We start from the raw sequence: 12146 nt of genomic DNA, 5'->3' as shown, positions 1-12146 counted from the left end.
CTCGAATGCTGCCTCTATATTGAAGATCCATGTATTTAGTTCTATCTTACATTTATGAGTTTCTTAAGAACACTCTCCCAAAACCCTTCGTAATTTTCATATAATACATTTTCTTTAACTAATAGATTTTTACTAATATATTTATACTCTGCCTTTCTTGAAAATAAAAAAAATCAACTAGGGCAGCTTACTTATATAATAAACTACAAAAACATGATAAGCAACCCCAAATTACAATACTTTTAAAATGGTAGATGCCATATAAAAAGGCATTGGGGAGGCATGTTTAAATAAAGATGCTTTAGACTTGCTACAGCTTCTGCTTGAAAATAAAGGTTACCCTTATTAATTCACAAGAATGCGGCTTCCAGAATGCAGAACAGAAGCTGTGTGTTTCCCAGGGGAGCCAATGCAACAACAGCCTTTTTTAAAGGAACAGAATACTTCAAAATGGCGAAGAGAGTGGGTGAGGGGGGAGGGCAGACCTCATTAACAAGTCAAAGGCATCCGAGTCCAAGATACGTCAGCAACATTGCACTTACTGCATAGGAGCGATACTAATATACATCACACAGTGATCTGGCTCTGGTTTTAACGGTTGGAATCCTACCTACAAATTGCAAACTCTTTCTCCAAGTGTGGATCCTTATGCAGCTATAATGGCATCATCAGTGGGCTTGGGGCAATCCTACGGTTTGCAAAAGTACCAAAAAAAAGGGGAGGGGAGACAAAAATAAAGATGAGGGGGACAGGAAAATACCCAGCAATAAATGAGCATACTTGGTAGGCACAGAATGCTGACTGTCAGGATAAATGAAACTGAAAACTAAGAGAAATGTCCTAGAAAAGAGCATGGCTGGCTGGATGACTGGTACCCTGAATAGCAATACAGTGGTACCTCGGGTTACAGATGCTTCAGGTTACAGACTCCACTAACCCAGAAATGGTACCTTGGGTTAAGAACTTTGCAGCGGGAGGCCCCATTAGCTAAAGTGGTGCTTCAGGTTAAGAACAGTTTCAGGTTAAGAATGGACCTCCAGAACGAATTAAGTTCTTAACCCGAGGTACAACTGTACTTCACACTCCAGCATTTTCTTGCCAATCCCACATGTCATTTATAAAACAGTTTACTGGAGCTATGTTTGTGCGAGGTGTTCTGTTGTTAGGCTTAATGAGACAGTGCTAGGAGTGCCTCTTGACTGATGTAATTCTTCTAGAGACTAAGGTGACAATTTCTTGGTCTCACAGGGAATTTCATCCGACTTAGCCAATGTGCACTACAGTGCATCACCCTCTCAGTTCCAGCCCACTGAACATGACAACCAAACCTTGAGCATTGGGAGCAGCTTGTTCCCTCATTCGCCAAACCAAAAACAGTAAATAGATACCATAAACGTTCACCCTCCGCCTGAAATTCAAAACACAGAAAACAAAACTAACAAAGAAGCAGAGATGTTAAAAGAATACCCATGAAGGAGCCATAGTAATTAGTAATTAAGATAATCACATGCATTTCTAATAGAGCTGTCTCATTGTGCAGTTCCCAACACAGCAAAGCTGTTACACTGCTAGAAAGGTTTTGGAGTGAGTGAAGCATTTTTGTCTGTGGTACAGGGCAGGCTTCTGAAATATAATCAACAGCCTGAATTTGCTGCCCTCTGGACTGCAGCCCCAAGATAGGATAGGTGGATATACGAGGTGCCTTCCCAAAACTTTCAGTTATTATTTTTAAAATGTAGTTTTCCAACCAACCAATGTTTACAAAAATGCATAAATCTGGTGAAAGAAAGTGTGCATAAAATTAATATATAATTGAAAATAACATACAAAAAATGCATTATATTAAGAGAAACTGCATACAGATCTGCATCCAAAATATGTTAGTTAGAAGAAATTTGCACTAAAATGCTGAAAAATTTTCATGAGGATATTTAAAAAATCCTCATATTGCTGCAGAAATGCAGAAAAGCAAATTTAAGAATGGAAGAATGAGAAACTGAGAAAACCAAAATTGAGAGATCCTTCCATCCCTACTCAGAAATAAGGCCCACAGTGGAGCTTATTTCCTATTAAGTGTGTTCAGGATTACAGTCAAACTCGCTTTAGCATATTAGACTACCTATATTTAGATTCTGATTCGTTCTGCATTGAGTTGATAGCCCCACACACATAACATGCACCCTACATCAGGGATGGGGGAGCCTATGGCCCTCCAGATGTTGCTAGACTACAACTCCCATCATCCCTGACCTCTGAGCATGCGGCTGGGGCTGATGGGAGTTGTAATCCAATAACAGCTGGAGGGCCACAGGTTCCCCATCTCTGCCATATGCATTTGGCCTGCTCACCACAGAATTGCCACTATAATTCTGTTTGGAACCATTCAGAGTAGGTGGATTTGACTGTCAAATATTCTACCATTGAGTGAAGTAATATTATAATTAAGAATTTCCAGAAGACAAAAGTTGCAACAGTAAAGTTGCATAACACCAATGCACTGCTGGCATTTTGTGTCTCTATCTTAGAAAGGACTACAATGCATTTATGTCAGGCAGCAAAGAGTTGACTCCCATTTTGCCTTTGTTCTTCAAATGACATACATTTTACTTATTTACTTTAAATATTTATAAGCTTGCCTTCACGCAGCAAATTCTATTTTCCTTGCTGGTTTGGAACTTCCTTAGTTTGTTGTACACATCCTGCTTCAGCAGTCATATATTCAAGCAATCATATGACCCCTGTCTGAGGTTTTTTTAAAAAAAAAGTGGGGAAGGCAATTTTTGTTTTTAAGCTGAAAACCAGCTTTAGGTGTGTGATGAGGGAGGCTGCTTGATGATGACACAGATGCACTCTTCACAGTCCCTTCTGCTTCATATGGGCGAAACATGTTGCTCCTGAACTCAGTCCTCAAGAGAAGATTGAACGTGTGGCGAGTGTGCTTTCTGGAGCACAACAGTGCCTAGAAATACAACTGGGAGGGTATTTCTTGACCTCAAAGGTACTTAGGAGATCACAATAACTCCAAAGCAGGCTCTAACAAAACCTAGACAATAGGAATAATGTTCATAGGATTGTTAATATGGGTGACTCAAAGAGCTGTCTAGTTGAACCCTGAAAGATAAATGAAATTTTGCAAACTAGCTCCAAGAGATGGTACTTTCACCACCCACTGAAAACCTTTAGAGAAGTAAATTCTATAATTTATTTTAACATGTTCCTCCATTGACAGTTCTGGCAACCCAGTCAGATGGGCAGGGAATAAATAACAATGTTGTTGTTGTTTTTCCTATTCTCAGTACTTCATCTGTGACCACCAACCTCGCTGCTGTCCTGAAATTCTGGGTCTTACATGGTGCAATTTCAACTCCCCATTTTTGTCTTCCCTCTAGTCATCTTGATCAATAGTTATTCTCCTTTATATTCACTGTATTCTTTTAAATACTTCACAAAATTTTGCTTTTCATAAACTTTGTTCATCTTTCAACTGTCTACAATTTTGCTTGCTTTTATTTATTTAATTTCATTTATGAATTAATCATGTCCCATAAAGCACGCCAAAGCGATTTAACAATAAAGACAGTGACAATAATGACATATACAATTTCAAGTCCAATACAGATGCAGACTAGGGTAAAAATCTCCACTTAAAAGGTTTGCTGAGAAAGGAAGGTCTTCAAAGGGCACTGAAAAGACAACAGAGGTCTCTGATATGTAATGAAAGGGAGTTCCAAAGACTAGGTACCGCCACTTTGAAGGTCCAAGTTCCGCATGGTACAGACCAGATCTCCTGATGACCTTCTGCTGCAGGATGCAGTGGTCAGATGGTTATGGAAGAGGTGAGATGATATTTTAGGTGTCCTGGCCCCAAGCTGTGTAAGTACAACACTACCAGCCCCTTTAACTTTGCCCAGTAATTTGATGGTGATATTCTGCCCTAGTGAGCAGTCAAGCAGCTACATTTTGTACTAGCTGCAGCTTCCAAACCAACCACAGGTCCAACACTATATGGAGTGCATTGTGGTAATCCAATCTGGAGGTAAAAGTACCTTTTACCAGCTTCAGCTGTTTCTTGTCTGGCATAGCTTGATTGCTGTTATCCACTGTGTTCACCTGGCCTCTAGACTACTAATATGCTCTTTCAGGGAGAATATGACTCCATTCAAAGTGGGCAACTGACCAATTATCTGGACTTGAGACCCACTCACCCACAGCACTTTCATCTTGTTGTGATTCAGACTCAGTTTGCTGGCCCTCAGCCAGCTCACCACCAAGTCCAGGCACTGGTCCAGGGTTGACATGGCCTATCTTGATTCTTATGTTACAGAGAAACAGATATGTGTATATCACCAGCATACTGATTATACTTTGCCCCAAATCTCTTGCCAACTGATCTCAACAGCTTCATGTAGATGTTAAATAGCATAGGGGATAAGATGGTACCCTATGGCACCCCACAGCACAACGTACAGGGAGCAAAAAAAACACCCAATGCTATTCTGCGAAACCAACCCTGGAGACAGAATCAGAACCAATATAAAACATTGCCCGCAGAAGCCATCTCACCCAACCAGTTCAGTTGGATACCAAGGACGATGGTGTCAAAAGCCGCTGGGAGACTATTTAAGAATAACAGGGTTGCACTCCCCTTGTCCTTCTCCCATTAAAGGCCACCCATCAACCAAGGCCGGTTCAGTCCCATCAACCCAGAATGAAATGGGCCAAGATTATTATTTGAGGATTTGCAACTGTCCCACCATGACTCTCTTGATTACCTTCCCTCAAAGGTATTTGTGACAAACTCAAGGGTCCAGTATGAGGGGTTCCCCCCCCCCAGAAGTGATTGAATCACCATCTCTTTGAAGACAGCCAGGACCACTCTCTTCTGCTAGGATACATTGACTACACTCTGAAGCCACCTTACCATACCTGGTCAGCAGGCTTTAATAAGATAAAAGAGGCAAGAGGAACACATGGTTGGGTACATCATTGCAAGCAGTTTGTCCACATAATTAGGCCATATAAACTGAAACCTATGATTTCAAAGTAGATGTTGCACTGGATACCTCATGGGAGAATGCAGTAAATGTAGCATCAAGATAGCTATGGGGGTGAGCCACTTTGCTCTCAAAGTGCCTTGCAAACAAATCGTAGTGGGCTTCCAAATGGTCAAAAACCCCATTGCCTGGAGCAGGTATTAAAAAGCTTCAGGCAATACAAAACAACCCCTCTGCTACACAGGTACTTGAAGATGTGATGGAGGCAAAGGACAATCTTCACTGCCCTTACTGCTCCTCAATAGACACGAATCTTTGCAAAATGGCATATCTGGAACTGGACCCCATCAGTGATAAAGAGCCTTTTGTGCAAATAATCCTTTTGTTAATGCATTTCAAAATAGCACTTGCCTTTTCCTGCAACCATCTCACTTTGTTGACTCATTCAGATCATGAATCATTTTTACTCAGTGTTATATAGCTTATATCTTGCACCTTTAAAGACAGAGGAAGGACTTATACTTTAGTGCCACTTTGTACGTCATGGTTACCACCTATGCCTGAGGCGGCCTGGATTCAAATCCCCACCATTGTCAGATCTTGGGGTCTCAAATTTCACCAGTGCCCTGTACAATGCCAAAATTCAGTGCCCCTGTGCCTCTAGCACTCTGTTCTAAATCATAGTTGTAGAGCCCCCAACAGCACCCCTGAGGTTCTGTGCCCAGTGCAAGTGATCCGGTCGTGTCCCCTTAAATCTGCCTCTGTCCCCACTCAACCACAAAACCTACTGGGTGACCCTGGGCCAGTCAGCATCTCTCCAGTGGTGAACTTTGGGCTTTAAAATTTCAGGGGCACCTTGTGCAACGCCGAAATTCAGCGTGCCCCCTGCCTCTGGCTTTCCATTGTTCGTCATTGTTGAAGTGCCCCTTGTGGAGCCCTCCCAGTGCAGGCGAACCAGTCAGGCTACCCTAAATCCGCCTCTGATCTCTCAATCTAATATACCTCACAGGTTGCTAAATAAAGTCTAGAGTGAACAATGCATACTGCCCTGGACACTTTTGAGAAAGAATGGGATAATAATACATGATTGTAGTGTGTGTGTTTTTAGGGCTAGGGGAAAACTCTCCCACTGGACCCTTGCTGCTAATGGGATAATGCAAGCATGGGTCATTCTTCTAAGAGAGTATAAGGCAGCATTTTACATTCTTACTGCTTTTTGCACTTCGTTCTGTTTTCATCTTTAAAGTAGCCTTTTGATTATTTTTATCTATTTTCTGTATTTCACTAGATTTAGATGCCTCTTGATTGTAATAAAACCTCAAAGCAGATTACAAAATATAATAAAGCAATAGAGTTATCAGTTTAAAAAACAGTTAAAAACAACTCTTTAAAACATTCAAACAATAATTAAATGCACTAATAAGCTAAAAGAAAAAACACATGTCAACATTCTACAAATAGGGGAAATCAATGTGAGCTGAAGAGTTTGCATGGAAGAGACAAAGGAAGATAATTTGTGGGAAATGGAGCCAAGAGCTCACAAGAAGATAAAGGGTAACTATATAATAACAGTTGTGAAAATATGATCTGCAAATGCAGTGATCCATACACCCCCTCACCCTTTGTCAGAATGAAGTTGGCTAAGAATTGAATATTCCGTAGTATCTTAGCTTTTACTCTGCCCTCCCACCATGTTGTCAGTGACCTTAGTCCTCCCCCATGAGCTATGAAATGGTAAATGGTAAACTATTCAGAGGATGTAGAAGACTGGGCCTGGCCTGGCTAGGGTTGCAAGGAGATATATCAAACGAAACCCATAGCAAATCATAATGGCAAGTCACAGGAGTCACACTGTGACCAAAGCAAACTAAAGCTGAGCCAAAAGAAATGCTCTGAACTTCTGATTATTAAAAACTTCTGTGCCCCGGTTTGCAATGGCAGATGTAGAAGACAGGCCATAACCTTGTCAAAAGGCCAGTGTGGATGAACATGTGTTTGCATCATCCAGAAAACAAAAAAGCATGTGACCTGCTCCCTATTATTTCACTGGAAGCTAAAAAAAGGCAGAAGTAAAAAAAGGGGGCGTAAATGGTGATTATCTAGTTTTGGAAATTTTGGAGCGTAATCCAGATCATATGTCAGCACTTCCTCTTCAGTGGTGCTGCAGGGCAGGACTTCAGGTACTCAGCAGAATGAACAGAAGGGCCCCCAAATGCAGCAGGCCTGGCTTACAACATTTTTAAGTACTGTAATGCAGAAGATTATCTAAAGAGGGCACCCCACCCACAAGACTATGAAGCCCAGAGCCCAAAATTATCTAATTGAACCACAGGTCCTGTTCCCTCCTTATATGAACTATTTCATGAGGCTTACAACCCTAAAACAGCCACCTCATCTCTTATTAATAGTGGCAAAACCTGGTTGTTGTTCTGTGCCCTAAAGGAACGAGCGTTGCAGCAAATTCGTATTCCTTGAGGTGCTGTTTGCAACTGCCTGCCTTGAGGACTCATGCTATGACATGCACAGATTCCTTCCACTTCTGTTTCCAACTCTGAATTTATACTGCTGAAGTATAAAGGGTTCCTTTTCCTTAGCATACTTCATAGAGGACATGCTTTAGGCTGGGGATGGGGGAAGAGATGTCTCTTGCTCAAAGCCCTTGGCACAATAGCATAAGTCATTATATTCAGCCATGTTGTCAGCAGTCATGTTGCTCCTAAGATGGCCTCGGTTGACTTCCAAGCAGGCCACGCTAATAGCAGGGCCCCCTCCCTGCTTATAGTCATCACCTCTGCCATGTATCTAATGCCCGCAGGCCCTTTTGTCTTTTCAATATCATTCAGGAAGATGCACCGTTTCTATCTGACACCCAAAAGCATTATGGTTTTACTCTGCTTGGGATTATAAGAGAACTAGTAAAGGACCTTGTGGTGCTCAAGGCAGGTGCTAGATTTAAGCATAGAGTCGGTGTCCATTTTTCACACCCTCTCCTTTACCCAAACAAACCCCCATCCAGGACATATTTAAGACCGGGGGATGCTATAGTACAAGCCTATCCAGTGATACTACAGCAGTGTGGGCTCTAAACCCTATAAAATGGCTGACACCCAGATAGATTCTCCACCCACATCAGAGCAGTCATATATATATATATATATATATATATACACACACACACACCCCTAAAGTATTGCCCCTAGCTAAAAGCTTCTTTCCCCTCAAATGTGACAGATAACAATGTACCCACCTTTGTTTTGCTGCAGCCAACATTGTTCCATCTTCATCAAACAGGATTGTATTTTTATAAAGATATATGCCATGCCACAGGTTCCCAAGGTTCTCCGCACACCCACACAGAAATTGGGAGCCATGGCATGTGCAGGAAATGGAGACTGGAATGTTATTGCTACTGCTACAACAGACATAGTTCCTTCTCACCCTCCCGCCCTTGTCTCTCAAATGTGCTTTCATTAAAAGGATGCAGGGTTTGGTTCGAATCAAATAAGTGTGAATTATGGGGTGCTCAAAACATAGGTTATGCTGGCTGGCTGGCAAGCCCTCGCCCAGTCCCCATGACTCTGCATTCTTTCCATGGTCCCTGTGTCACAGCCATTGGCGCAGGGGCAGGTGGGGTGGGGTGGGGTGGTGTTTATTAGCAATGCATTTCTGTTGCCTAGCTGGACATTTTTCAGAAGCTTGCAGATTGGTTTGAAAGACAATAAGAGGGTCTTTCTTCTTTCTCACAGAGCAACACAGACTGATCAAGGAGGAAAGGCGTCTGCCCTCTCTATGATGGATTAGGAAAAATAAGCAAGTGGAGAAAGCACAGGAAACTAGTCAGGCATCACAATAAAAGCTGTGCCTGGTGGGTGTTTTTGTCTTTTGCGTCTGAGCAAATGGGTTATCATTGCAATCTAAACTGAATTTTATTGGAAACATCACATTTCCTTTTACAAGGGATGGTTCCTGTCTCCATTAATTCCTAACAGCATTTTCCAGTCTGACTGTTCTCTTACCTGCTACCATTACTGGCCATAACACCCCCTCACACTTCACACACACACAGCGCTTTCCAACGGAAAGAAAAATAGATAACAGAACCTGTGTTGTCACTTAAATCTTGCTCTTTCCTTAATAGCCTCACACATCCAAGGGACAGAAACAGTGGCCCGATGCTGGGGCCCATGATTGGACACACGCTGAGCGCCAGACACACACCCGTGATTGTTCCCCCAGAGAATTCAAAGCAGCATCGGCTGGAAACTGGTGTTCATTGTCCTTTCTTGAAACCCAGCCAGCCGCAAGGGAGGGGGAGAGATGCGCAACTACCAGCTGCATTCAAAGCAGAATGAATAGGACCTGCGAGAGGACCTGCGAGGGCTCCCGAGGCCTCTCTCCCGCGGATACGGGCCGCTAGAGGGCCAGTGCTGCAAAAGGCGAGGCAGCTCCAAGGGCGAGAGAGGAGGAGGAGCGGGGGGTACCAAGAGAAAAGGCGATGGAAGGCTGCGGGCTTACCTTTTGCGGGCTCAGAGGCTCCGTGCGGTCCGCCCTCGGTTGGGTAATGCGGGCGCTGGCATTGGCGAGGCTCCGGGATGCGGCCCCTGCCTGCGCGCCCGCTTGCCCGATGGAACGAGATGCGAAGAGACGCGCCTGGCCGCCTCCCCGGGTTTGTGGTGCTGATGCTGCGCTCTCTGGGGATGCTCGATTCCTGCAGGTTCACTGCGCGCCCCGCCCCTCGCCCCTGTCAGCGCGCTGATTGGCTGGCGGAGCAGAGGAGCCTGTCGACCGCAGCCGCCAGAAGGGCGGGGCTGGCGCTCGGCTTCTGCCGCTGTTGATGCTGCCTCTCCGGAGGGAGGGAGGAGGGAGGCGCGCCTGCTCTGGGCGCTCCAGAGGCCGCCGACCCGCTCACTGCGGAACTGCGATGCGTGGCCCCGGGGGAAAGCCGGCAGAGGCAGCCGTCTTCGCCCTGGGCAGAGCACAAGCGCCTCCCCGCCCACTCCGGGTATGACTCCTCAAAGCAGCGAGCGAAAATGGAGACGGCAGGCATCCGTGCCAACCGCATCCATGCACTTGCTCTATCGCAGGAGATCTGACTCATCATCCCCAGCCTGCGCATCCACACAGGGCCAGACCAACGCGCTTTTGGTGCTCGAAAATTGCATTCCTCGCCGCCCCGCTGCACACACGTTAGCAAGGAAACTAAATCAGGGTTATGACAAAAACAACCCAAGAGTGCCAGCCATATATATATATATATAATCGGCGTTTTTGGTCTTCATTGCTGCAAAGTGATCACATGTGAATATAGCAGGTGTGTAGCAGAATCAAATAAACACAGCTGATCTCCTGCCACGTTTGTGTGCTCAAATCTTTTTGCAGAGTTCACATTTTGGGATTGTATGGAATTGCTTGCATTTCCTGGCTTAATTTTTATATTGTACTGCTTAGTATTTTGTCTCCAGATTTTTATTCTGTTATTGAAAGTACGTGTTTTGTTTTATTGGAATTTTCACTTAATGATTTTAGGGTGTCATTTTGTTAAATCACAGATTGGAGGTTTTTATGTATTAAATGAACTATATACGTTGGTGAAATAAATATTCCATTGACTGCTTTAATATATGGGTTTTTTAGTTTTGCTATATTGGTATTGGTTTCAGCCGTAGTGTGTACAGTGGTACCTCGGGTTAAGTACTTAATTCATTCCGGAGGTCCGTACTTAACCTGAAACTGTTCTTAACCTGAAGCACCACTTTAGCTAATGGGGCCTCCTGCTGCTGCCGCGCCGCAGGAGCACAATTTCTGTTCTCAACCTGAAGCAAAGTTCTTAACCTGAAGCACTATTTCTGGGTTAGTGGAGTATGTAACCTGAAGCGTATGTAACCTGAAGTGTATGTAACCTGAGATACCACTGTACATGCATTTTTAAATTGTAAACTGCTTTGTAAATTAAATTTGGCAAATACTGCATATGAATAAACAATACTGTATTCTGTGGATAATTGTTTACATTTTTGTTTTACTGTATTTTATGGACCTTGGGTTTTTAGTTCTGTTTTGTAATTTGCCCAGGGCTCTCATAAGCAAAGCAGGGTCTTACCCAAGAACAACCCCCATACCAGTGTTAATCTTGGCCACGAGCCCAAACAAGATCTCTTAGCACTTTGGATAGAGTTCATAGATTAATTAGGTAAATTAAATCAACTAATGTTTATAGTTGAATAAACAGTGGGGGGCAATTTTAATTAGTGATCACTTATTTTGTTTGGTGTTACTACAAGTTAAGCAGTGTTATGAGCTAAACCGTTTATCTTTTGTAGGGTTATTTTGTTTCTGTAATACTTTTTTTTAAAGTTGGCCCTTGCTTTTAAACTGTATCTGAAAGCTGTTTATTTCTGTTTGGTTCAAAAATATTAGCAATAACTTTCAACATAAATAATCCACTTGATACAGGAAAAATGTATTTAATAAATGACTTATTTTTCTAATTTCAGGAAAATAGCATCCTATGCCCATCCCGGCATCAATTATTGTGCGCATCCAATAACACCTGTTACTTTTTGTCCCAAACTCTTCATCACATCTAATTACTTAATTTTCCACTTTGCTTGCTTACTCTACCATTTCTGAATCTCAGACATTTCCCCAGTATTCTAAAAGTGAGGACTATATTGGTCCATATTGAAGCTTTTTGTTTGCTTGTTTTATCTCTGTCATCTAAAAAGTGTATCCACTTCTTGTCTTTGCTGCAGACCTAACTGCTTACGACGTGTGTATCTCCCTCAGCTGAAGCATGCATGTCACTATTTACAGCAAGGGCATATGAGGTTGGGCTTTGCATCTTTTTAGCTTTATCTCCAATTTTACTCAGGCTGGCATTTGCTAGTTAGAACACTGACCTTCCTGCCAGATGGAAATATTCATTTATACCAATAAGAAAAGAAGCTTACATCCAAGTTTCCTAGCTAGCAGATGTTGAAAACAGCATACGGGTCATTCCTTGGTCACACTCTCTTCTCATATATTCTTTTTGAACGAAGTTACCGCATTTCAAAAGCAAACTACAAGGAGAAATTCTATACCTTATCTTGCTTTCTTGTGATATACAAAAAAATTTTTTACTATCATTATCGGTCCCATTAAAGGTACTGT

The 12146-nt window shown here is 42.9% G+C and overlaps 1 protein-coding gene across 20 annotated transcripts in view; it reads right to left on the bottom strand.

Moving 5' to 3' along the window:
* The window catches only part of KIF1A (kinesin family member 1A), a 119355-nt gene extending 109228 nt beyond the window's left edge, over window positions 1–10127 (bottom strand). For 5 of the 20 annotated variants that reach the window (XM_083616211.1, XM_083616212.1, XM_083616213.1 and 2 more), the window contains exon 1: window positions 9510–10125. The gene's annotated coding sequence lies outside the window, so the exon portion shown is untranslated. Of the gene's footprint in view, window positions 1–9509 lie in introns of all 20 variants that reach the window. The other 15 variants (XM_083616206.1, XM_083616209.1, XM_083616210.1 and 12 more) reach the window with 9 other exon arrangements.
* Between the last annotated feature and the right edge of the window lie 2019 nt (window positions 10128–12146).

The sequence above is a fragment of the Podarcis filfolensis genome (genome assembly GCF_964270895.1).
Source record: "Podarcis filfolensis genome assembly, chromosome: 5".
Classification (NCBI taxonomy): Eukaryota; Metazoa; Chordata; class Lepidosauria; order Squamata; family Lacertidae; genus Podarcis; species Podarcis filfolensis.
Note: the sequence above shows the minus strand (reverse complement) of the source record. Positions and strands in the feature narration are given on the sequence as shown.